Source organism: Phocoena sinus, chromosome 13 (genome assembly GCF_008692025.1).
Source record: "Phocoena sinus isolate mPhoSin1 chromosome 13, mPhoSin1.pri, whole genome shotgun sequence".
NCBI lineage: Eukaryota > Metazoa > Chordata > Mammalia > Artiodactyla > Phocoenidae > Phocoena > Phocoena sinus.
The window spans coordinates 60,810,709-60,832,183 of record NC_045775.1 but is presented as its reverse complement, the minus strand read 5'-3'; the positions used below and the strand labels follow the sequence as shown (position 1 = coordinate 60,832,183).

The window sequence follows — 21,475 nt, the reverse complement described above, 5'->3', positions numbered from 1 at the left end:
ACATCGATTAATATGACCATGTGATTTTTCTTCTTAACTTGTTAATATGATTGATTACATTGATTAATTTTCAGGTATTAAACCATCCTTGCATCCCCAGAATAAACTCTACTTGATCATGGTGTATAATTCTTTTTATATCTTGTTGAATTCTAATGCTAATATTTTGCTAAGAATTTTGCATTTTCAATATCACGAGGGATGTTGGTCTGTACTTTTCTTTTTTTTTAATTCTTTGTCTAGTTTTGATATCAGGGTAATACTAGCTTCATAAAATGAATTCGAGGGGGAAAAACCACATGATCATCTCAACTGACACGGAAAAAGCACTTGACAAAGTTCAGCATCCTTTCACGATAAAAATACTCAACAAGTAAATGTACTAGAAGAATTAAAATTGTTAAAATCTCAATAATACCCAAAGGGATCTACACATTCGATGCACAGGTAATAAAAGATAAAAACATATAAACTGGACTTCATCAAAATTAAAACTTTTGTGCATCAAAGGACAGTATAAAAAGTAAAAAGGCAACCGACAGGATGGAAGAAAATATTTGCAAAATGTATACCTGATAAAGTATTAATATCCAGAATATATAAAGAACTCCTACAACTCAAAAACAAACGAACAAAAAAATAACCCAATTAAAATAATGGGCAAAAGATGTGAAGAAACATTTCTCCATAGAAGATATCCAGATGACCAATAAGCACATGAAATCAATATTTACTAATCATTAGGGAAATACAATCCAAACCACAATAAGGGACCACTTCATACACATTAGGGGGGCCATTATAAAAAAAAAGAAAATATTTGGAAAAACTGGAACCTCTGTGCCTTGCTGGTGGGAATGTAAAATAGTGCAGTCACTATGGAAAAAAATGTGGCAGTCCCTCAAAAACCAAACATAGAATTACCATGTGATCTAACAGTTCCACTTCTAGGTAGATACTCAAAAGAACCGAAAGCAGGGGCTTGAACAGGTATCTGTACACCAGTTTTCATAGCAGCATTATTCACAAGAGCCAAAAGGTAGAAACAACCCAGATGTTTACCCACAGGTGAATGGATAAACACAATGTGGTATAGACATACAATGGCATTCAGCCTTTAAAAAGTATGAAATTCTGACATGCTACTGTACATGAAAGAACCTTGGAGACATTATGCTGAGTGAAATAAGCCCGACACAAAAGTACAAAAATTGTACGATTCCCCTTATATAAGGAACGTAGAATAGTGAAATTCATAGGAAAGAAAGTAGAATGGTGGTTACCTGGGGCTCCAGGGAGGGAGGAATGGGTAGTTATTGCTTAATAGGTGCTGAATTTCAGTTTGGGATGATGGAAAAGTCCTGGAGATGGATAGTGATGATAGGTGCACAACAATGTGAATGTGCTTAATGCCACTGAACTGTACACTTAAAAATGATTAAAATGGTAAATTTCGTGTTATGTATATTTTACCACAACAAAAAGAAATTAGGCTTCCCTGGTGGCGCAGTGGTTGGGAGTCCGCCTGCTGATGCAGGGGACGCGGGATCGTGCCTCCGGGAGGATCCCACATGCCGCCGAGCGGCTGGGCCCGTGAGCCATGGCCGCTGAACCTGCGCGTCCGGAGCCTGTGCTCCGCAACGGGAGAGGCCACAGCAGTGAGAGGCCCACGTACCGCAAAAAAAAAAAAAAAGAAATTAAACACACGATTTCGCATGCAAAGTCATATACTCAGACTTTCTTTTTTCTCTAGTGAATTACATACACTAACTAATCAAGATGAGAATAATTGCTCTTGGCCAAGTCTCAGAACTAGGTTCCCTTCTGATCAACAGTTCCTGGGATGCCAGACCTAACTGACTTCTGGAAGTACCCATGGCATCTCTGTCTCATCCATTACCTCACCAATCAGTTTTATCATTCAAGGCAGTTCACTGAATGCAGGGACCACAAAGTCCCAGCCAGCTAGGATAAAGGTGCCCGGCTTACCACAATATATATACTTTATCTCAGACTCCCAAAGCAATGAAAGGAAAGCACAAAGACACTAAAGGAGTTTGAAAACTTTTCTAGGTTTCCATGTACAAAGCTAAGAGAGGTATAATTCAAGTCATATAGCACGGTGGTTCTCAAACTTTAGTGTAAGCCGCAATCACCACACATTGCTGCCCCCATACACCCCAACAGTTTTTCATTCAGTAGGTTTGGGATGGCCCCCAAGATTTTGCATTTTCAGTAAGTATTCGCACAGGGACCACACTTGAGAACCACTGAAGAACAGATTCAGAAACATAACTCCCGTTATACCTATCTGACCCCAAAGAAGGATCAAAAGGGAGCGAGGAGAAATGAGAAGAGCGGAGAGTTGCCATTTTACCCCTTGATATTGTCATTTCTTTAAATAAACATATTTTTTCTAATCAGTCAGCAAAGTTAAAATTTAAACACCCAAATAGACACTGAACTTTAGGGAAGAACAAAGGAAATATGAATAGTGACAATTCAGTACCTACAAATTACATAAGATTTAGAAAAACTTTTTCCATCGTCCTCTTTTTCTGTTTTCCTTGGACCAGTTTAGAAACCAGACAAAATCTTTTTCTTCTGTGGTCAAAAGTTTTACTACACTCTTTAAAGTCTATAATTCTATGAAAAGGCAACACACAGCAAGCAATTGAGAAGGCAGAGCCATAGCTGCATTGGAGCCAAGGCAAGAATAGTGCTGCCAGGGAGAGAAGAGTACCTGGCAGCTTCTCACAGACGGCATATGATTGATCCCAAACCAAAGAATTTCAATGAGGCAACGACAGAAACTCGGGAGTTATTACAAAACGTAGCACAGCCTCTGGTTCCTCACCTGAACAGAATTACCCATCTAAACAATCTGGGTGGAGTCTCTGATCCTATCACAGCTTATGGGTGTTATTTTTCAATGCTTTGCCCAGAAGTTTTCACAGGGAATTTTCCCTGAAGATTCTACAGGGGGTGAGAGAAGGGTGAAGGGAAATGCTCTTGTCCCATGATACTGAGTTGTCTAATATGTACTTACAATGTTGAAATAAATAAGCATAAATGCTCAATTTTCAGTTCCTAAAACTGCCACCATGAAACAAACCACCATGAAAATACATTTAATGCCTAAGTTAAGGAAAAGTGGTAACAGTGTAAAATTAATTAGGATGATGTGATCACCATATTTTCACAGGCATCTTCCCCAAGGACACAGCTAAGATTTTACCTTTCAACTATGACAAAGGTCACAAACTCAAATACCTACAGGGGACAAGCTAGTAACATAAATAATTGAAGTGATCAAGATAACAGAAAATTCAATGCCGGGAATAGAATCAAACATTATTTTTAATGAACTATGATTTAGGCATGTAACATAATGCAAGCATTTATGATATAAGAGATCATAATTTTGAAACTCAAAAAATACAAATTAAAAAATAGGAACGTAATTACTAAATTTTTCTTGTAGCTCATATATTTTTGATATAAAACTGTAGCAAGATGTCAATGTAGTTAGCATGCAATGTATAATATAGAATTCAGCCCTGAATCCTTGAACTAAGAGCAGTATGTTGTTTAAAACTGAGTTTCATAAGAGAAAAAAACTCTTCTTAAACACAGGTACTTTCAAACAAAGATGAAGCTCTTCCATAGTTTTTTGTTTGTTTGTTTGTTTGTTTTTGCGGTACGCGGGCCTCTCACTGCTGCGGCCTCTCCCGTTGCGGAGCACAGGCTCCGGACGCGCAGGCCCAGCGGCCATGGCCCACGGGCCCAGCTGGTCCATGGCATGTGGGATCCTCCCAGACAGGGGCACGAACATGTGACCCGTGCATTGGCAGGCGGACTCTCGACCACTGCGCCACCAGGGAAGCCCTTGCATAGTTCTTTAAATTTAGGATAATTCAAAGCTATTTGCAGAGTTCTGTGCTCCGATGTTATAATATTTAGTTTTTAATACTTTCATTTGTAGCTATCCATTCACCTTATTGCTATTAATTGAAAAACGTTCCTTTTCATAAAGTGTAAAATCAAAAAGCCTGCTTGGAATTCAGTCTTAAATTCCATAATTTGGGGAATGAAGTTAAGGCCATAATTTTCATTTCTGGAAACCAACTTCAGCATATGAAAGTGATCCAGATTGTTCCTTAAAAAAATGTTTGCCAGGGACTTCCCTGGTGGTCCAGTAGATAAGACTCCGCACATCCACTGCAGGAGGTGCGGGTTCGACCCCTGGTGGGGGAACTAAGATCACACGTGCTGCGCAGAGCAGCCAAAAAAAAGAAAGTTTGCCAAAAAGCATATATATTTACTACAAACTGGAGAACTGAATCATATAAATGCTGCACTCCTTGTGAATGCCCCTGTATTTGCAGTAGTTAGATGAGCTGTAATGTCAACCAAACAAGCCAAATCATTGAGCCATTCATCACTGGTAAACTGAGGGCAAAGATTTTCCCTTGAATGACAAGTACAGATTGATTTCTTTGTTGTTTTTCCTTTTCCATCCTTGCATTTTATTTTATTTTTTATTATTATTTGGCTGCACTGTGCTGCATGCGGGATGTGGGATCTTATTTCCCTGGCCAGGGATCGAACTGGTGCCCCCTGCGTTGAGAGCACAGAGTGTTAATCACTGGACCACTGGGACGTCCCCAGATTGATTTCTTATAACAGTTAAAAAAGCACTATGAGTTCTAAACTACATATTGGAAACTAGAGCTGTGCATACCATAAATCCTGCAAAGTCTTGAACTATCTTAAGTTCAGGAATCAATATCCAATTTATGGTGATAATTACTATATTGGTTGCATTTTTAAGCTTTTGGTCTAAAATTATTCCTAGTAAAATCTGCAATAAACAAATTATTAAATCTATGACTTCTCTTTCCAACATGGTCCAGTATTAACCCCAACTATTCACTATTCCAGGAGCACTACCGGTAATCAAGTTAATATATTTTTACCCATTTACATTAAATTTCCTTTTTAATGTGTGGGTTTTTTTTTCTTTTTTATAAATTTATTTATTTTATTTTATTTTTGGCTGCTTTGGGTCTTCATTGCTGCATGCGGGCTTTCTCTAGTTAGGGTGAGCGGGCGCTACTCTTTGTTGTGGAGCGTGGACTTCTCATTGTGGTGGCTTCTCTTGTTGCGGAGCACAGGCTCTAGGCACACAGGCTTCAATAGTTGTGGCACGCGGGATCAGTAGTTGTGGCTTGCCAGCACAGGCTCAGTAGTTGTGGCGCACAGGCTTAGTTGCTCCGTGGCATGTGGGATCTTCCCGGACCAGGGCTCGAACTTGTGTCCCCTGCATTAGCAGACGGATACTATTTTTTTTTGCGGTATGCGGGCCTCTCACTGTTGTGGCCTCTCCCGTTGCGGAGCACAGTCTCCGGACGCGCAGGCTCAGCGGCCATGGCTCACGGGCCCAGCCGCTCCACGGCATGTGGGATCTTCCCGGACCCGGGGCACGAACCCGTGTCCCCTGCATCGGCAGGCAGACTCGCAACCACTGCGCCACCAGGGAAGCCCAGTTTTTCTCTTTTGAAGTAATTCATCTAATCAAATTTTCTATTATTTCATGAGTCAATTTTTATAATTTATATTTTGCTGAGAAGTCATTTGTTTTCTTTTGGTTTTCAGATTTGTCGTCATGGAGTTGCACCTGATGTTTTCTTGCTGTTTATTTAAGCTCTTTTACGTCTTGTTTCTTCTTTCTGATCCTATGCATTTTCGTTCAGCCCTCCCCCTCTTCCCCACTATTTACCGAAATCAGGTTTTTGGTTTCTGTTCTTCCAAAGAACAAGCTTTTGGATTTATATATCCTTGCTAGTTTTTAAAATTTACTCTTAGCTTTATCTGTATCAATTCTTGCTTCCTACTGTATTCTGCTTTTTATCCTTTTTCCTTACTTTGCATAATAATTTCCTTACATTTTTTAAAAACCTTATTTAATGATGAAGGCATTTAAGGCTCTAAAATTTCCTCTGAGGACTCTTTTAGCTCCTAGAGTGGTATCTCATGGGTCTAAATGTTTCTCCTTTTCATCACCTTCAAAATGGTTTGAAATTTCACTTCTGATTTCTTTGAGTGAAACATTATTTAGTAGTATGTTTGTTAATTTTGAAATATTTATGAGTTTAAAAAATATTTTTTACTGGGCTTCCCTGGTGGCGCAGTGGTTGAGAGTCCGCCTGCCGATGCAGAGAATGCGGGTTCGTGCCCCGGTCCGGGAGGATCCCACATGCCGCGGAGCGGCTGGGCCCGTGAGCCATGGCCGCTGAGCCTGCGCGTCCGGAGCCTGTGCTCCGCAACGGGAGAGGCCACAGCAGTGAGAGGCCCGCGTAACGCAAAAAAAAAAAAAAAAAAAAAAAGAGAGAGAGAGAGAGAACATTTTAAATGGAAAGAAAAAAGCTTATTGAAATAAATTTCACCAGACTAGGAAAAAAAAGGCCTCAGGTTGAAAGAGCCAAAACACAATAAATGGAAAAAAAGAACCACAGTAAGGTCACATAACCATAAAATTTCAGAATTCCAGAGAGGAGTGTACCAGAAAAAGCATGCCAGAGAAATCAAGTGTAAGGGTAGAATAAGGACATTTCTGAGACACACAAGGACTTAGAAAATTTATCCTTTCTTAGAAAGTAACTGGACTAAGTGCTTCACCAAAGTGATTGAGTAAACCAAACCAGGATCCAAATAAAGGATCCAAACTAGGAGAGACGTGAAGGAAAGTCCCAGCTATGCACCAAATTGAGAGAACTTTATCTTCTCCCTTCAGTTCAAAATTCCATCTTGGCTATCATATTTTTAATTTTATACAGCACTTTCCCCTTCTCTGATTGTTCCTTTCCATAGTGTCCAATTCTTATTTCATGGGTGCAATCTCCTTTCTTATCTCTTTAAAGATCCTACTCTTTAGGTTGGTACAAACCTAGAACCAGACCAGATCAGAGTATGAAGAATAAGATCTAACAAAAGTAAAGGCAAAAACCACACGATCATCTCAATAGACACAGAAAACACATTTGACAAAATTCAACATCCATTCATGATAAAAACTCTCATCAAAGTGGGTATAGAGGGAACATATCTCAATATCATAAAGGTCATTTATGACAAACTCACAGCCAGCAAAATACTTAATGCTGAAGAGCTGAAAGTCTCCCTGCTGAATTCAAGAACAAAATAAAGATGCCCACTCTCACTGCTTTTGTTTAACAAAGTATTGGAAGTCCCAGCTATGGCCATGAGACAAAAAAAAAAAAAAGAAAGAAAACATATCCAAATTGTAAGAGAAGAGGTAAAACTCACTATATGCAGATGACATGATACTCTATAGAGAACCCTAAAGTCTCCACACAAAAACTACTAGAACTAATAAATGATTTCAGCAAGGTAGCAGGATACAAGATTAATATACAGAAATCTGTTGCATTTCTATACACCAGTGATGAAATATCAGAAGGAGAAAGTAAATAACAATCCCATTTAAAATCACATCAAGGGAAGAGATATGGGGATATATGTATATGTATAGCTGATTCACTTTGTTATAAAGCAGACATTAACATACCATTGTAAAGCAATTATACTCCAATAAAGATGTTAAAAAATAAATAAATTAATTAATTAATTAAAATCACATAAAAAATACCCTAGGAATAAACTTAACCAAGGAGGTAAAAGACCTATATACTGAAAACTACAAAACACTGATAAAAGAAATGGAAAAATATCTCATGCTTTTGAATTAAAAGAATTAATAGTTAAAATGGTCATATAATCCAAATAAATCTACAAATTTAATGCAATCCCTATCAAAATACCCATGACATTTTCCACAGAACTAGAGTAAATAATCCTAAAATTTATATGGGGACTTCCCTGGTGGCACAGTGGTTAAGAATCTGCCTGCCAATGCAGGGGACACAGTTTTGAGCCCTGATCTGGGAAGATCCCACATGCCGTAGAGCAACTAAGCCCATGAGCCACAACTACTGAGGCCGCATGCCACAACTACTGAAGCCCGCACACCTAGAGCCATGCTTCTCAACAAGAGAAGCCACTGCAATGAGAAGCCCACACACCTCAATGAAGAGCAGTCCCCACTCGCTGCAACTAGAGAAAGCCTGTGTGCCGCAACAGAGATCCAATGCAGCCAAAAATAAACAAATAAATAAATTTATATTAAAAAATTTATATGGAATAACAAAATACTGAGAATTGCCAAAGCAAACCTGAGAAAAAAGAAAAAAGCTGGAGGCATAACCCTTCCAGACCTCAGACTACACACAACAAAGCTACAGTAATCGGGCTTCCCTGGTGGCACAGTGGTTGAGAGTCCGCCTGCTGATGCAGGGGACGCGGGTTCATGCCCCGGTCCAGGAGGATCCCGTATGCCGTGGAGCGGCTGGGCCCATGAGCCATGGTTGCTGAGCCTGCGCGTCCAGAGCCTGTGCTCCGCAACGGAAGAGGCCACAACAGTGAGAGGCCCGCATATCGCAAAAAAAAAAAAAAAAGCTACAGTAATCAAAACAGTATGGTACTGGTACAAAAAAAGAAACATAGATCAATGGAACAGAATAGAGAGCCAAGAAATAAGCCCATGCTCAATTAATCTATGACAACTAAGGCAAGAATATACAATGGAGAAAAGAGAGTCTCTTTAACAAGTGGTGCTGGGAAAGCTGTACAGCTATACGTAAAACAATGAAATTAGAACATTTTCTTATATACAAAAATAAACTGAGAATGGTTTAAAGACCTAAATGTAAGACATGACACCATAAAAACTCCTAGAAGAGAACACAGGTGAAACATTCTTTGACATAAATCACAGTAGTATTTTCATAGATCAGTCTCCCAAGGCAAAAGAAGTAAAATAAAAAATTAAAAAACTGGACCTAATCAAACTTAAAAGCTTTTGCACAGCGAAAGAAACCATTAACAAAATGAAAAGATAAACTATGGAATGGGAGAAAATATTTGCAAATGATGCAACTAACAAGGGGTTAATATCCAAAATACATAAACACCTCATATAGCTCAATATCAAAAAAACCCAAACAATCCAATAAAAAAATGGGCAGAAGACCTAAATAGACATTTTTCCAAAGAAGATATACAGATGGCTGACAGGCACATGAAAAGATGCTCAACATTGCTAATTATTAGAGAAATGCAAATCAAAACCACAATGAGGTATCACCTCACATGGGTCAAAATGACTATCATCAAAAAGTCTACAAAAAAATGCCAAAGAGAATGTGGAGAAAAGGGAACACTTGCATACTGTTCATGGGAATGTAAATTAGTGCAGCCACTATGGAAAGCTGTACGGAGGTCCTTTACAACCTAAAAATAGAACTACCATAAGATCCAGCAGTTTCACTCCTGGGTATGTATCTGGAAAAAAAAAGTGAACACTGTAACTCAAAAAGATACATGCACTCAATGTTCACAGTAGCATTATTTACAGTAGCCAAGATATGGAAGCAACCTAAGTGCCCATCAACAGCCTATTGGCTTAAGAAGATGTGATATATATATATATATATATATATATATATATAGGAATGTTATTCAGCCATAAAACAGAATGAAATTTTAACATTTGCAGCAACATGGATGGACCTAGAGAATATTATGCTTAGTGAAGTGTCAGAGAAACACAAATACTATATGTTATCACTTATATGTGGAAGTAATACAAATGAATCTATATACAAAACAGAAACAGACTCACAGACATAGAAAACTACTTTATGAGTATGGGATTAACAGATACAAACTACTATACATAAAATAGATAAAAACAAGGATTTACTGTATAGCACAGGGAATTATACCCAACAGTTTGTAATAAGCTATAATGGAATGTAATCTGCTAAATAAATAAAAAACAGGAAAAAAAGAATGAGGTCTAGAGAAAATAAGTCTTAAGGAAAAAATGAAATTGACAGATTCCTGCATTTGTTTAACACATCTCAGTAACTGGAAAAAACCAACCATACATTAATAGAAAAGTAAGTAAATGAAAGAAACAATCTTAGTTTATCTTTTGGCTGAAAGGCTAATCATATTTACCTAGTCATAATAATATAAAACCTCACTACTGATTTAACTAAATATTGAGATTAAAAATCTCAATTGAGAGGATGGAAGAAGTCAAAATAGAATACAGAGAAAAGGAGCTAAATCCTCATCTTCATGTATTAGTTCTCAATTTACCAAAAAAGCCATTAAATCATTTAAATCAAGAAGTAGTTATAAAGTATACTTTTTAGAAAGACAGAGGTAAATACTACTAGGAAAAGTTGCAAGAGTTGAAAGTAGTTGCCTCCCAGGAAATAAACAAGCACTCAAGAGGAATGTGTCCCACATTTCTGTAGTAAAATTTTAAGAATCGATTTATTTTTTCAATGAGGTATATTATTACTTCGATGTTGAAGTAACATTTAAAAAATAATTTATTGACTAACTAAACTGGAAGGTTTTACAATTCCTTACATCAGTACTCAGAGCAATTTCCTCTTCACTAAGCAAGAGAGTCTTGTACTCAATACCCCAACAAACATGAGGAAAACTCTTCTTTTAATTGTTTTTTCACTTTTTGATCGAGGTGGGACTTCCCTGGTGGTGCAGTGGGTAAGACTCCATGCTCTCAATGCAGGGGGCCCAGGTTCGATTCCTGGTTGGGAAACTAGATCCCACATGCATGCTGCAGCTAAGGAGTCTGCATGCCGCAACTAAGAAGTCCGCATGCCTCAACTAAGTAAGCTGCATGCAGCAATTATGAGCCTGCGTGCTGCAACGAAGATCCTGCGTGCCGCACCTAAGACCCGGGGCAGCCTAAATAAATTAACTAATTAAATAAATGAATATTGTTAACAAAAAAAACACAAAACAAAAAGAAGTTTTGATCAAGGTCCATTTTCTGTCTTTATTCTCTCTTTCTGTTCTGATCGTTTTTTAGAAAAACACTTTTAGGGTCCTGAACCAAGATGGCGGAGTAGAAGGACATGCTCTCACTCCCTCTTGCGAGAACACCAGAATCACAACTAGCTGATGGACAATCATCGACAGGAAGACACTGGAACTCACCAAAAAAAGATATCCCACACCCAAAGACAAAGGAGAAGCCACAATGAGACGGCAGGAGGGGCGCAATCACAGTAAAATCAAATCCCGTAACTGCTGGGTGGGTGATTCACAGACTGGAGAACACTTATACCACAGAAGTCCACCCACTGGAGTGAAGGTTCTGAGCCCCACGTCAGGCTTCCAAACCTGGGGGTCCGGCAACGGGAGGAGGAATTCCTAGAGAATCAGACTTCGAAGGCTAGCGCGATTTGATTGCAGGACTTCAACAGGACTGGGGGAAACAGAGACTCCACTCTTGGAGGGCACACACAAAGTAATGTGCGCATCGGGACCCGGGGGAAGGAGCAGTGCCCCCAGGGGAGACTGAATCAGACCTACATGCTAGTGTTGGAGGGTCTCCTGCTGAGGCAGGGGTTGGCTGTGGCTCACCTGTGGCTCACCGTGAGGACAAGGACACTGGTAGCAGAGGTTGTGGGAAGTGCTCCTTGGGTTAGACCTCCCAGAGTCCGCCATTAGCCCCACCAAAGAGCCCAGGTAGGCTCCAGTGTTGGGTTGCCTCAGGCCAAACAACCAACAGGGAGGGAACCCAGCCCCACCCAACAGCAGTCAAGCAGATTAAAGTTTTACTGAGCTCTGCCCACCAGAGCAACACCCAGCTCTACCCACCATCAGTCCCTCCCATTAGGAAACTTGTACAAGCCTGTTAGATAGCCTCATCCACCACAGGGCAGACAGCAGAAGCAAGAAGAACTACAATCCTGCAGCCTGTGGAACCAAAACCTCATTCACAGAAAGACAGACAAGATGAAAAGGCAGAGGGCTATGTACCAGATGAAGGAACAAGATAAAACCCCAGAAAAACAACCAAGTGAAGTGGAGATAGGCAACTTTCCAGAAAAAGAATTCAGAATGATAGTGAAGATGATCCAGGACCTCGAAAAAAGAATGGAGGCAAAGATCGAGAAGATGCAAGAAATGTTTAACAAAGACACAGAAGAATTAAAGAACAAACAAACAGAGATGAACAATACAATAACTGAAATGAAAACTACACTAGAAGGAATCAATAGCAGAATAACTGAGGCAGAAAAATGGATCAGTGACCTGGAAGACAGAATGATGGAATTCACTGCTGTGGAACAGAATAAAGAAAAAACAATGAAAAGAAATGAAGACAGGTTAAGAGCCCTCTGGGACAACATTAAACGCAACAACATTCACATTATAGGGGTCCCAGAAGGAGAAGAGAGAGAGAAAGGACCTGAGAAAATATTTGAAGAGATTATAGTTGAAAACTTCCCTAACATGGGAAAGGAAGTAGCCGCCCAAGTCCAGGAAGCACAGCAAGTCCCATACAGGATAAACCCAAGGAGAAACATGCCAAAACACATAGTAATCAAATTGGCAAAAATTAAACACAAAGAAAAACTATTGAAAGCAGCAAGGGAAAAACGACAAATAACATACAAAGGCACTCCCATAAGGATAACAGCTGATTTCTCAGCAGAAGCTCTACAAGCCAGAAGGGAGTGGCATGATATACTTAAAGTGATGAAAAGGAAGAACCTACAACCAAGATTACTCTACCCAGCAAGGATCTCATTCAGATTCAATGGAGAAATCAAAAGCTTTACAGACAAGCAAAAGCTAAGAGAATTCAGCACCACCAAACCAACTCTACAACAAATGCTAAAGGATCTTCTCTAAGTGGGAAAAACAAGAGAAGAAAAGGACCTACAAAAACACACCAAAACAATTAAGAAAATGGTCATAGGAACATACATATTGATAATTACTTTAAATGTGAATGGATTAAATGCTCCAACTAAAATACACAGGCTTGCTGAATGGATACAAAAACAAGACCCATATATATGCTGTCTACAAGAGACCCACTTCAGACCTAGGGACACATACAGACTGAAAGTGAGGGGATGGAAGAAGATATTCCATGTAAATGGAAATCGAAAGAAAGCTGGAGCAGCATTACTCATATCAGATAAAATAGACTTTAAAATAAAGAATGTTACAAGAGACAAGGAAGGACACTACATAATGATCAAGGGATCAATCCAAGAAGAAGATATAACAATTATAAATATATATGTACCTAACATAGGGGCACCTCAATACATAAGGCAACTGCTAACAGCTATAAAAGAGGAAATCGACAATAATACAATAACAGTGGGGGACTTTAACACCTCACTTACACCAATGGACAGAGCATCCAAAATGAAAATAAATAAGGAAACAGAAGCTTTAAATGACACAAAAGACCAGATAGATTTAATTGATATTTATAGGACATTCCATCTAAAAACAGCAGATTACACTTTCTTCTCAAGTGCGCATGGAACATTCTCCAGGATAGGTCACATCTTGGGTCAAAAATCAAGCCTCAGTAAATTTAGGAAAATTGAAATCATATCAAGCATCTTTTCTGACCACAATGCTATGAGATTAGCAATCAATTACAGGGAAAAAAACATAAAAAGCACAAACTCATAGAGGCTAAACAATACATTACTAAATAACCAAGAGATCACTGAAGAAATCCAAGAGGAAATAAAAAAATACCTAGAGACAAATGACAATGAAAAACATGATGATCCAAAACCTATGGGATGCAGCAAAAGCAGTTCTAAGAGGGAAGTTTATAGCAATACAAGCCTACCTCAAGAAACAAGAAAAATCTCAAATAAACAATCTAACCTTACACCTAAAGGAACTAGAGAAAGAAGAACAAACAAAACCCAAAGTTAGCAGAAGGAAAGAAATCAGAAAGATCAGAGCAGAAATAAATGAAATAGAAACAAAGAAAACAAGAGCAAAGATCAATAAAACTAAAAGCTGGTTCTTTGAGAAGATAAGCAAAATAGATAAACCATTAGCCAGACTCATCAAGAAAAAGGGGGAGAGGACTCAAATCAGTAAAATTAGAAATGAAAAAGAAGTTACAACAGACACCGCAGAAATACAAAGCATACTAAGAGACTACTACAAGCAAATCTATGCCAATAAAATGGAAAGCCTGGAAGAAATGGACATATTCTTAGAAAGGTATAACCTTCCAAGACTGAACCAGGAAGAAATAGAAAATATGAACAGACCAATCGCAAGTAATGAAATTGAAACTGTGATTAAAAATCTTCCAACAAACAAAAGTCCAGGACCAGATGGCTTCACAGGTGAATTCTATCAAACATTTAGAGAAGAGCTAACACCCATCCTTCTCAAACTCTTCCAAAAAATTGCAGGTGAAGGAACACTCCCAAACGCATTCTATGAGGCAACCATCAGCCTGATACCAAAACCAGACAAAGATATTACAAAAAAAGAAAATTACAGACCAATATCACTCATGAATATAGATGCAAAAATCCTCAGCAAAATACTAGCAAACAGAATCGAACAACACATTAAAAGGATCATACACCATGATCAAGTGGGATTTATCCCAGGGATGCAAGGATTCTTCAATATATGCAAATCAATCAATGTGATACACCACATTAACAAACCAAACAATAAAAACCATATGATCATCTCAGTAGATGCAGGAAAAGCTTTTGACAAAATTCAACACCCATTTATGATAAAAACTCTCCAGAAAGTGGGTATAGAGGGAACCTACCTCAACATAATAAAGGCTATATATGAAAGACCCACAGCAAACATCATTCTCAATGGTGAAAAACTGAAAGCATTTCCTCTAAGATCAGGAACAAGACAAGGATATCCACTCTCACCACTATTATTCAACATAGTTTTGGAAGTCCTAGCCATGGCAATCAGAGAAGAAAAATAAATAAAAGGAATACAAATTGGAAAAGAAGAAGCAAAACTGTCACTGTTTGCAGATGACATGATACTATACATAGAGAATCCTAAAGATGCCACCAGAATACTACTAGAGCTAATCAATGAATCTGGTAAAGTAGCAGGATACAAAATTAATGCACAGAAATCTCTTGCATTCCTATACACTAATGATGAAATATCTGAAAGAGAAGTTAAGGAAACACTCCCATTTACCATTGCAACAAAAAGAATAAAATACCTAGGAATAAACCTACCTAGGGAGACAAAAGACCTGTATGCAGAAAACTATAAAACACTAATGAAAGAAATTAAAGATGACACAAAGAGATGGAGAGATATACCATGTTCTTGGATTGGAAGAATCAATATTGTGAAAATGACTATACTACCCAAAGCAATCTACAGATTCAATGCAATCCCTATCAAATTATCAATGGCATTTTTTACAAAATTAAAACAAAAAATCTTAAAATTTGCATGGAGACAAAAAAGACCCCGGATAGCCAAAGCAGTCTTGAGGGGAAAAAAATGGAGCTGGAGGAATCAGACTCCCTGATTTCAGACGATACTACAAAGCTACAGTAATCAAGACAGTATGGTACTGGCAGAAAAACAGAAACATAGATCAATGGAACAAGATAGAAAGCCCAGAGATAAACCCACACACCTATGGTCAACTAATCTATGATAAAGAAGGCAAGGATATACAATGGAGAAAAGACAGTCTCTTCAATAAGTAGTGCTGGGGAAACTGGACAGCTACATGTAAAAGAATGAAATTAGAACACTCCCTAACACCATACACAAAAATAAATTCAAAATGGATTAGAGACCTAAATGTAAGACTGGACACTGTTAAACTCTTAGAGGAAAACATAGGAAGAACACTCTTTGGCATAAATCACAGCAAGATCTTTTTTGATCCACCTCCTAGAGTAATGGAAATAAAAACAAAAATAAACAAATGGGACCTAATGAAACTTCAAAGCTTTTGCACAGCAAAGGAAACCATAAACAAGACGAAAAGACAAACCTCAGAATGAGAGAACATATTTGCAAACGAATCAACAAAGGATTAATCTCCAAAATATATGAATAGCTCATGCAGCTCAATATTAAAAAAACAACCCAATCCAAAAATGGGCAGAAGACCTAAATAGACATTTCTCCAAAGAAGACATACAGATGGCCAAGAAGCACATAAAAAGCTGCTCAACATCACTAATTATTAGAGAAATGCAAATCAAAACTACAATGAGGTATCACCTCACACCAGTTAGAATGGGCATCATCAGAAAATCTACAAACAACAAATGCTGGAGAGGGTGTGGAGAAAAGGGAACCCTCTTGCACTGTTGGTAGGAATGTAAATTGATACAGCCCCTATAGAGAACAGTATGGAGGTTCCTTAAGAAACTAAAAATAGAATTACCATATGATCCAGCAATCCCACTACTGGGCATATACCCAGAGAAAACCATAATTCAAAAAGACACATGCACCCCAATGTTCATTGCAGCACTATTTACAATAGCCAGGTCATGGAAGCAACCTAAATGCCCATTGACAGATGAATGGATAAAGAAGATGTGGTACATATATACAATGGAATATTACTCAGCCATAAAAAGGAATGAAACTGAGTCATTTGTTGAGACGTGGATGGATCTAGAGACTGTCATACAGAGTGAAGTATGTCAGAAAGAGAAAAACAAATATCGTATATTAACGCATATACGTGGAACCTAGAAAGATGGTACAGATAACCGGTTTGCAGGGCTGAAATTGAGACACAGATGTAGACAACAAATGCATGGACACCAAGGGGGAAAGCGGCAGGGGGGTGGGGTGGGGATGAATTGGGAGATTGGGATTGACAGGTATACACTGATGTGTATAAAATTGATGACTAATAAGAACCTGCTGTATAAAGAAAATAAAATAAAATTCAAAAAAAAAAGAAAAACACTTTTATTGAGGATACTCTGTATGTACTGATACAAAAAGGTCTCTATGATACACTGTCAAGTGGAAAAAGCAATGGAAGAAAACTTCAAATATATCTAAGAAGGAGAAAATGTAAATCTATTTTGGTATAGAAATGCATGAAATATCTCTGGAGGACAAGCAATAAACTGGTAATAATGACTACCCAGGGCAGGCAAATTGAAGGAATAGGAATTGAGGAGGTGAAGAACAGGGGAAAGAGGGAGCCTTTCCATTGTATACTATTTTTTAACTTTTTGACCTTTAACCCTGTGAAATGATTGCCTACCTGAAATTTTTTTTTTAATTTTAAGTTATAACTCTTTATCTTGGTGTAAAATTAAAATATAATAATTTTCAATATTTTGGGAAATAATGAAAATACAGAAAACAATACCCCCAAATCCCATCTCTCCAGAGATAAAACATTTTGATGTACATACAGTGCAATCTTGTGTGTGTGTGTGTGTGTGTGTGTGTGTGTGTGTGTGTGTGTGTGTTTTGGTTTTTTTTCGGTACGCAGGCCTCTCACTGCTGTGGCCTCTCCCGTTGTGGGGCACAGGCTCCGGACGCTCAGGCCCAGCAGCCATGGCTCACGGGCCCAGCCGCCCCGCGGCACATGGGATCCTCCCGGGGGCTAGAACCCGCATCCCCTGCATCGGCAGGTGGACTCTCAACCACTGCGCCACCAGGGAAGCCCTACAGTGCAATCTTATCACATATTTTGAACTTGCACACTTACATGCCAACCTGAGAGCCTACTTGCCAGTCTTTTAATCCTCACAACAGTAAATCTACTAACCTATAATAAGATTATAGAGGCTCAAATAAAATAAAAAGGAGTAAACCTTGCGGATAAGCAGGGACACTTGAAAACTCCCCATTCATCTCTAGGTAGTCAATGATTATTTCAGAGATAGAATGGTTTCAGTGCCTAGATATGTGAATACAGCCTTTCCTTTTTCCTTCTTGCAGTCTAGCACTATACTATGTAGAAGAATTTCTCTCAAAGTGGCAAGCCTGAATCAAATATTATCTTCACTACAATTTTTTTGTACTTCTTTTACCCAAAATGGGATAATATTCATAAATTTAAAGAAGTTCTTCTTTTTTACACTGATATTATGACCATTTTCTCATTTTGTCAAATTTCTTCCACAACATGATTTGTAATGGTTGTATAGATTTACATTGTATTAATATATAGTATGAATTATTATATTCCATGATTTAAATTATTTTACCATTTCCCTTTTTAGGAACAATTAGTTTTTTCAAAGTTCCATCATCATAAACAACATTGCAACAAACATCCAGTAACTAACCCTGTGTACATATCCATTCCTTAGAATAAATTCCCAGAAGTGGAATTGCTGGGTCAGATGTATCTAAAATATTAAAGAATTTTCATAAGTATGAGTGATATGCCTTCCAAAAACCTAATTAACTCTTAATGGGAAAGAAAATAAAAGGTACTTAGGGGAAATGACAAAGGATGCTTTACTAATTCGATCTGTGTAAATCCCCAAATCTAAAACTGCAAAATTTTGCTCATGTAACATATCAAAAATTCAAAAAGAAGTTGACGAGCCTTGACATCACATCACAGCTCTTACATGCATGCTGCAAAGAAAATCTTGAGCCCTCAAAGAGAGATCTCTATGATAAACTCTTCTAGGAATGACACATCACTGAGAGATGACAGAAAGACTTAAGTTCTCAAAATCTTCCAACTTACTGCCATTAAAAAACTCCAGCATTTAATGTTAGTTATTGTAATATTCAAAATTATTATAGCATTTTATCATCACATCCCCTTCTTTTTTAAAATAAATTTATTTATTTTATTTTTCGCTGCATTAGGTCTTCATTGCTGCACGCCGGCTTTCTCTAGTTGCAGCAAGAGGGGGCTACTCTTCGTTGCGGTGTGCGGGCTTCTCATTGCAGTGGCTTCTCTTGTTGGGGAGCATGGGCTCTAGGCACGTGGGCTTCAGAAGTTGTGGCTCGCGGGCTCTAGAGTGCAGGCTCAGTAGTTGTGGTGCATGGCCTTAGTTGCTCCAGCATGTGGGATCCTCCTGGACCAGGGATGGAACCCGTGTCCCCTGCATTGGCAGGCGGATTCTTAACCACTGCGCCACCAAGGAAGTCCCAACATCCCTTTCTTTAAGGAGAAAATGCTGTAATAGTCTCTGCTGATGCTGACGTTTCAATGGAGAAAAATAACATTTTTTAATAAGCCCCCAGTCTCCCAAATTGCATATTCAACGCTATTAACACCATTCCCAATTTGGAACCTGGGTATTTAGCTGTGGGTGCAACAGGCCTAAGTAAATTTAGGGAAAAAGTAATCTTTCAAAATTGATGATTCAAACAATATACATTATTTTTCTGTATTTGGCAAAATTTCTTTAACGAAAGATAGTGGTATTACCATAAAATAATAAAGCTTAAAACTTATTATTTAAGAAACAAGTGTCACTGTTGCATTCCGATGACTACAACTGACATCAAAAACTATTTTTGGGTGAGATACAGCATAGTATACAATTCTAGAAATCATAATGAACATAATGTAACTTTTTTCAAAAAGAGCAATCCCCAACAAATTCTTTAAACCATTCTATTCTCATAGATCAGTACTAAATAAGTTTTCCTGGACACCACAAAATGTCCCCAGAAACCAAAGGTAAAGGTTCACTACACTTATAGCTCCCTCAACTCCCCTCCCTAAAATACACTTAAAGTTCAGATAAGAAGTCACTCAGAATCCGGACAACTATGGGCGGCCAAACACAATCCAAGTACTTTAAGCACATGCAAAAAAAAAGATTTACAGAAAAGATAAATTAAGCGTTCTTTTTGATTTTACAAGAGAATCCACAGAAGCGTTTGCAATTTTAAAGGGTGTTTAAAGGGCTTACACTTTTCCTAATTACTGAATAAAAGAGAGAAGAATTTCTATTTTCCAACTCCCTAATAAGAACAAAAATTTCAGTATTCGACAATCTCCAACATGCCCTCATTTTTAAAAATCCACAATCTGAATCTCGGAAGGAGGCAGTCTAAATTCCAGCACCTTTTTCTCAAGCCAGCAATCCCTTTTCCTCATCCTTACGGGCTAAGAAATAAGCATTCTTTTTTGATTCAAACTAACCCACGGGGGCTTGGAAAAGGGCAAAGCCGACTGAAACAATGCCACCAGAGCTTGGACCCGGAAACGAGCGCCGAGAAGCCTGAGACAATACCACAGCGTTGCGTTCTGCAAAATGTGCTTCATTCTCTTCACTGCCGGCCCCCATCAACTCGCAACAAAAGCCACAGAGATTGGGAGAGGGCAGTACAGTACTGGTATTGGATTGTCAGAGCAATTAACTTAATTGCTCTAAGGACCGGAGACAGACTCAGGCCACAAAGGTGAAAAGAAAGAGCCGATGCTGCTACGAAGTGACCCCCAGACTGAGACTTGAGCAGTGTCGTAAAACAGGTGTGCAGCTCGGCTTCCCGGGGACTCTTGGAACACGCAGACCGCTGAGATCAACAGCCGGGCGGCCGTCCACTCCTGGGGGACAGACCCGAATCCGCAGCCGAGGGGGGCTGCGGGGCGTGGCCGATTTCCCTCCGCTATCCAGTGGGAGCCGGGAGGGGGCGCACGCTCTTTTTACCCTATTCCGAAATCTGGAGCCTGGGTATGCGGTTGCGGGTGAAAACAAGCCTAAGCAAACTAGGGGGAAAATCCCTCAAAAATGATGGCTCCAAAAAAAAAAAAAAAAAAAGATTGATGACTCAAAACGGTACGCATGGTTTCTTTCTTTATTTTTCTGTACTTTGAAACGCATGGCTTCTTTCCTTTATTTTTTTGTACTTTGAGAAATTCCTTTAATGAAAGAAACGTATTACTCTAAAAAAAGAAAGCTCAAAACGTATTACTTAGAAAACAAAAGTGTCAGTGTTGCCTTCAAACGACCACCTTGATATCAAACACTAATTTTGGCTGAAATACAGCATATTATGCAATTCTACGGTGTAATTTTTTAAAAGAGAAATCTTTAGAAAGAGCTTGAGTTCGTCCGACCTATTTCATTGACTTCAAGCGAAACTTAGGCTCTCTGGCGACCCCTCCTCACCCCACCCCCACCCCAATACCCAGCAGTGCAACGATTATTTACATAATCGGGATCTCCTAAGACCCGCCCGGGCCGCGCCGCGCCTACGGAGCCTGTCCAGATCCGAGAAGAGTTACTGGGACAGCGAAGTCGAGTGACAAGTGCCCGTGAGGCGTTCCACTGCTAGCCGACTGGCTGGGCGCTTCCGCAAACACAACTTGCTTAGCGCTAAAGACAAGACGACTGGAGAGTGACAGTCACCGGGTGGAGTGGGGTGCAGGGTCCAAACCCCGCGACGCGACGATGGCTCGGACCCTGCCGGCCCGCCCGCCCCTGCCTACCCACCCACGGCCAATTGCCCCTGAGCACAGAAAGGGGCGGGGAGCCCAGGAAGCGCTCACCGCTTCAGCGAGTCCGCGACCGGCGGCGCCTCGGCAGTA

General features: G+C 39.1%; 1 pseudogene; it reads right to left on the bottom strand.

Annotated features, from left to right (window-relative positions):
- Positions 1 to 20,231, bottom strand: part of LOC116764032 — a 43,934-nt pseudogene extending 23,703 nt beyond the window's left edge.
- Between the last annotated feature and the right edge of the window lie 1,244 nt (positions 20,232 to 21,475).